This window comes from Gorilla gorilla, chromosome 10 (genome assembly GCF_029281585.2).
Source record: "Gorilla gorilla gorilla isolate KB3781 chromosome 10, NHGRI_mGorGor1-v2.1_pri, whole genome shotgun sequence".
NCBI classification, from domain to species: domain Eukaryota; kingdom Metazoa; phylum Chordata; class Mammalia; order Primates; family Hominidae; genus Gorilla; species Gorilla gorilla.
The window spans coordinates 22,137,552-22,144,004 of NC_073234.2; the positions used below are offsets into that span (position 1 = coordinate 22,137,552).

The 6,453-nt window shown below is 44.9% G+C and overlaps 1 pseudogene; it reads left to right on the forward strand.

Moving 5' to 3' along the window:
• The first annotated feature begins 1,279 nt into the window (after positions 1-1,279).
• On the forward strand, positions 1,280-3,850 carry LOC101152710 (plakophilin-2-like; annotated as a pseudogene).
• Positions 3,851-6,453: the final 2,603 nt, after the last annotated feature.

The following is a 6,453-nucleotide window of genomic DNA, read 5'->3' on the forward strand; positions in this document are numbered from 1 at the left end:
GCTTAATTTTCTAATTATCTTTCTTATTTCCTGTCTCCATCTCTGCTGGTTCTTGTTCTTGGTACCTTGTTCCTTATTTGTTTGGAATTTTTGACCACAATTTATTTTTCTTGGAACTGTATCTGTGGAAATTCTCCGAGGCCTAGATTAAAGATGAGTTCATCCAGAAAGGATCTGCATTGCTTCTGCTGGGTTCTTGGTGGTACTGTCAATCCAAAACCACTTTAAATTCTTGCCATTTTCTTTTTAGGATCAACAAAGAGTTCAGGCAGAAACACCACAGCCTGTGGTTATACATTCTCTGCAAATATTTAAAAGAAAAAAATAAAAGAACTCCAGCAGGCACCTGGGTTCCAGACAAACAACATTCCATGGAGTGCTCTGGGGCAGTTTGAGTTCTAGTATATTCGTAATTCATTCTTAGATGAGGATATAGTCCTTTGGGGTTCTGACTTTATGGTAAGGACTTTCTATTAGATTTCCAACCTTGGGTAAGCCCTGGGCTTTATTTCCTGTGCCACAGTGGTAGCCTGTGAGGCTGCTACGCTCACATTAAACTTTATAGCAAATAACCTCAGAGCAAAATAGTCTTTGGGACTCAGCAACTTCCCTGGTTACTGGCTTTCACTTAGTTTTTCGTGTTTAAATAGTCTTTACTCTCAGGCCAACTCATAAATAGATTTTATCTATAGAAGAATAAAGAAGAATAAAGTAGGAGGAATAACTATCTCATGCTTACTACTATATAGTTGCAGTAATCAAGACAGTGTGGTATTGGTGGGAGGACAGACACATAGATCGATGGCACCGATGAGAGAATGCAGAAATAGACCCCTACAAATACGCGCATCTGATTTTTTTTTTTTTTTTTTTTTTTTTTTTTTTTTTTTTTTTTGAGACGGAGTCTTGCTCTGTCGCCAGGCTGGAGTGCAGTCGTGCAATCTCGGCTCACTGCAACCTCTGCTTCCCAGGTTCAAGCGATTCTCCTGCCTCAGCCGACCAAGTAGCTGGGACTACAGCCGTGCGCCACCAAGCCCAGCTAATTTTTTGTATTTCTAGTAGAGACGGGGTTTCACCGTGTTGGCCAGGATAGTATGGATCTCTTGACCTCGTGATTCAACTGCCTCCGTCTCCCAAAGTGTTGGGATTACAGGCGTGAGCCACCATGCCCGGCCTTCTGTATTTTTTAAGATTCCTATCTGGAGAGCCCCCAGCTCTGCGGCGGCTTCACCCGCGAGTCCCGAGGCAAGCGAGCGGCTGGGTCGTCCCCACCGGCCCCATGGCAGCCCCCGGGGCCCCAGCTGAGTACGGCTACATCCGGACCATCTTGGGCCAGCAGATCCTGGGACAACTGGACAGCTCCAGCCTGGCGCTGCCCTCTGAGGCCAAGCTGAAGCTGGCTGGGAGCAGCGGCCGCGGCAGCCAGTCAAGAGCCTGCGGATCCAGGAGCAGGTGCAGCAGATCCTCGCCCGGAAGGGCCGCAGCTCCGTGGGCAACGGAAATCTTCACCGAACCAGCAGTGTTCCTGAGTATGTCTAGTCTACAACCTACACTTGGTTGAAAATGATTTTGTTGGAGGCCGTTCCCCTGTTCCTAAAACCTATTGCATGCTAAAGGCTGGCACAACTGCCACTTATGAAGGTCGCTGGGGAAGAGGAACAGCACAGTACAGCTCCCAGAAGTCCGTGGAAGAAAGGTATTTGAGGCATCCTCTGAGGAGACTGGAGATTTCTCCTGACAGCAGCCCGGAGAGGGCTCACTACACGCACAGCGATTGCCAGCACAGCCAGAGAAGCCAGGCTGGGCACACCCTGCACCACCAAGAAAGCAGGCGGGCCGCCTTCCTGGTGCCACCGAGATATGATCGTTCTGAGATGGTGGGGGTCCGCCTTACTGGCACCACAAGCAGGCAGCGCCACTTTGACACTTACCACAGGCAGTACCAGCATGGCTCTGTTAGTGACACCGTTTTTGACAGCATCCCTGCCAACCCGGCCCTGCTCACGTACCCCAGGCCAGGGACCAGCCGCAGCATGGGCAACCTCTTGGAGAAAGAGAACTACCTGAGGGCAGGGCTCACCGTCGGCCAGGTCAGGCCGCTGGTGCCCCTGCGGCCCCTCACTCAGAACAGGGCTTCCAGGTCCTCCTGGCACCGGAGCTCCTTCCACAGCACCCGCACACCGAGGAAAGCTGGGCCCAGTGTTGCCGTGGATTCCAGCGGGAGGAGAGCGCATTTGACCGTCGGCCAGGCGGCGGCAGGGGGAAGTGGGAATCTGCTCACCGAGAGAAGCACTGACTCCCAGCTGGGGAATGCAGACATGGAGATGACTCTGGAGCGAGCGGGGAGTATGCTCGATGCAGACCAGATGCCGCCGTCCAGGATTTCTGCCGCAGCCACTTTCATACAGCAAGAGTGCTTCCAGAAATCTGAAGCTGGGAAGAGGGTTAACCAGTTTTGTGGCATCCCCAAGCTTCTGCAGCTCCTAAAAGTTCAGAATGAAGATGTTCAGCGAGCTGTGTGAGGGGCCTTGAGAAACTTACTATTTGAAGACAATGACAACAAATTGGAGGTGGCTGAACTAAATGGGGTAACTCGGCTGCTCCAGGGGCTGAAGCAAACCAGAGTCTTGGAGACTAAAAAACAACTAACAGGTTTGCTGTGGAATTTGTCATCTAATGACAAACTCAAGAATCTCATGATAACAGAAGCATTGCTTATGCTGACCGAGAATATAATCATCTCCTTTTCTGGATGGCCTGAAGGAGACTACCCAAAAGCAAATGGTTTGCTCCATTTTGATACAGTCTACAACGCCACTGGATGTCTAAGAAACATGAGTTCTGCTGGCCCTGATGGGAGAAAAGCAATGAGAAGATGTGACCGACTCATTGACTCACTGGTCCATTATGTCAGAGGAACCATTGCGGATTACCAGCCAGATGACAAGGCCACGGAGAATTGTGTGCACATTCTTCATAACCTCTCCTACCAGCTGGAGGTAGAGCTCCCAGAGAAATATTCACAGAATATCTATATTCAAAACCCAAATATCCAGACTAACAACAAAAGTATTGGATGTTTTGGCAGTCGAAGCAGGAAACTAAAAGAGCAATACCAGGACATGCCGATGCCAGAGGAAAAGAGCAACCCCAAGGGCGTGGAGTGGCTGTGACACTCCATCGTGATAAGGATGTATCTGTCCTTGATCGCCAAGAGTGTCCGAAACTACACACAGGAAGCCTCATTAGGCGCTCTCCAGAACCTCACAGCTGGAAGTGGACCAATGCCGAGCCGACATCAGTGGCTCAGACAGTCGTCCAGAAGGAAAATGGCCTGCAGCACACCCGAAAGATGGTGCATGTCAGTGACCCAAGTGTGAAAAAGACAGCCAACTTGCTGCTGAGGAATCTGTCCCAGAATCTTTCTCTGCAGAATGAAATTGCCAAAGAAACTCTCCCCAGTTTGGTCTCCATCATTCCTGATACAGTCCCGAGTACTGACCTTCTCATTGAAACTACAGCCTCTGCCTGTTACATGTTGAACAACGTAATCCAAAACAGTTACCAGAATGCACAGCACCTTCTAAATACCGGGGGCATCCAGAAAATTATGACCATCAGTGCAGGCAATGCCTATGCCTCCAACAAAGCAAGTAAAGCTGCTTCCATCCTCCTGTATTCTCTGTAGGCACACACAGAACTCCATCATGCCTACAAGAAGGCTCAGTTTAAGAAGACAGATTTTGTCAACAGCTGGACTGTCAAAGCCTACCACTCCCTTAAAGACTGAGGAAAATGAGGAAGTATTCTCAGCTGCAAAAAAATCCCAAAGGAAAACACCTATTTTTCTACTACCCAGCCCAAGAAACCTCAAAAGCATGCCTCGTTTCTATCATTTTCTATTTCCATGGTCCCCTGAATCCAGAAAACAAGTAGAACATAATTTTATGAGTCTTCCAGAAGACTTTTGCAAGCTTGCCACCAGTAGATACTGGTCACAGACTCTACAAATAGTGGTCTTTGTTATTAGGGCTTATGGTGCATGGCCTCCTGGAACCAAAATGTGAATTCATGTGGAATGGACATTGATCCAATAAATAAGGAAAGAAGTTGTTGCATTACTGGGATTTTAAAAGCTTGATTTACATTTATATTCCTTTTCCGGTTCCCATGTTTTGTCACTCATGTGCACATTGCTTCACCATTGGGCCATGAGTATACTGTTCTGTAGTGTTGAAACAGAATGGAAATGACAAGAAATATCTGCAGTTATCCAGGAGAAAGTATAATGGCAAAATTATTTGTTTCTTTGTTTACTTTGTGCTCGTTTTTATCTCCTTAGGTTTTTTTCCTCTGATTTTTAAATAAACTTAAGAAATTTAGATTACAGAGTATGCATGACTGTAAGAAAAAGAAATTGAGAGGAAGTGATCATAGCAAATTAAAGAAAACTTTTTCTCCCAAAACTTAAAGTAAAATAAATAAAAATAAAAATAAATCTTTTCCACAGAGAAAGGCAACTGTGATTATAAAGTTTAACCTTCCCCCAAACACTGAATGAATGAGATTTTTGCTCCGGAAATACTTTACCTATAACAACACCATTAAATCCAAATGTCTTCTAAACAATGGCATTCCGTGTAATGTCTTTCCTAGACATTTTTTTTTCTTTTTTAGACGGAGCCCAGGCTGGAGTGCAGTGGTGCAATCTTGGCTCACTGCAACCTCCCCCTCCCTGGTTCAAGTGATTCTCCTGCCTCAGCCTCCTGAGTAGCTGGGATTACAGGCGTGCGCCACCACGCCTGGCTAATTTTTTTGTATTTTTAGTAGAGACAGGGTTTCACCATGTTGGTCAGGCTGGTCTTGAAATCCTGACCTCGTGATCCGCCCGGCTCAGCCTCCCAAAGTGCTGGGATTATAGGTGTGAGCCACCGCGCCGGGCCTTCTGTATTTTTTAGGCCACTGCCCTGGACTAGTGGAAGAATGGACTCTAGTCTTTATCTGCAAGAGGAACTAAGGCCTTCTATCAGACTGCCCGGCCAGCATGGGACACTGAAAATACAGCTCATTTTAATGAGTTACATTATCAACCAGCCCAGCTTTGCCCAGCATTTAAGAAATATCACAGGGCCACTAAATCTCATATGATCTTCTTCAAGCCATTATTTTAATTCAAGAAAACTCTAGAGAAAAAAGTGAAGAAGTCATGTTGAAGAAGATATAAGAATATGTCAAGACCATCCAGAAATGATATGAGAAATACTGGTGTTTTAAAAGGTGACATCATCCAGTGAAATGAATCTATATTAAATGTTATTTTAACTGCATTATGATTAAAACCATTCATATAGAGTTAGTCTTCACAACTACTATTCTGCTATATTTTGTTTTTTTTTTTTTTAAATCTGACAACGTTTGTCATAAGTAACGTAAGGAAAAAAACTCTTCAACTCCTTTTGGCCAGAAAAGTGTAATAGAAAATAAATTTTGAATATGTACTTGTCTTTATTATATTTGAAACAAATTTTTTTTTCAGTTTTAAAAGCTGAATGAAGATAGCTTAGGTAACTAACCTAGTTCAAAATGAAATTTAGATACCAATTTTTAAAATACTGGAGAGAATTTATAAGTCTTTTTCCAGAGTTCTGATAATAAGCATTTGGAGTGCATTCATTCCTCCAGATAATAAATGTATGTTCAAGAACGTTTTGTGTTTTTTAAGACATTAATAAAGTCTTCAATAATATTAAATACAAAAGGAGACAAAAAAAAAAAAAGATTCCTATCTGGACTGGGCACGGTGGCTCACGCTTGTAATCCCAGCACTTTGGAAGTCCGAGGTGGGCAGATCACGAGGTCAGGAGTTGGAGACCAGCCTGACCAACATGGTGAAACCCTGTCTCTACTAAAATACAAAAAATTAACTGGGCATGGTGGCACGCACCTGTAGTCCCAGCTACTCAGGAGGCTGAGGCAGGGGAATCACTTGAACCCGGGAGGCGGAGGTTGCAGTGAGCCGAGATCATGTCATTGCACTCCAGCCTGGGGGACAGAGTGAGACTCTGTCTAAAAAAAAAAAAATTCCTGTCTGTTTTAGTCAATGACAATCATATTATCTGTAAATAATAACAGTTTGATCTCTTCGCTTTCATTCCTCATATCTATTTTTTTTAAATAGCATTGAGTATTTCCGTACTAAATTAAATTGCAGCAGTGATAGAGGCCATTGTAGGACAGGCCCAGTGGCTCACACCTGTAATCTCAGCAACTCAGGAAGCTGAGGCAAGGAGAATCATTTGAACCTAGGAGTTAGAGAACAGACTGGAAAACCTAGCAAGACCCCGTTTCTACAAAAAATAAATTAGCTGGGCATGGTAGTTTGTACTTATAGTCCCAGCTACTTGGGAGGCTGAGACAGGAGGATTGCTTGAGCCTAGGAATTCGAGGCTGCAG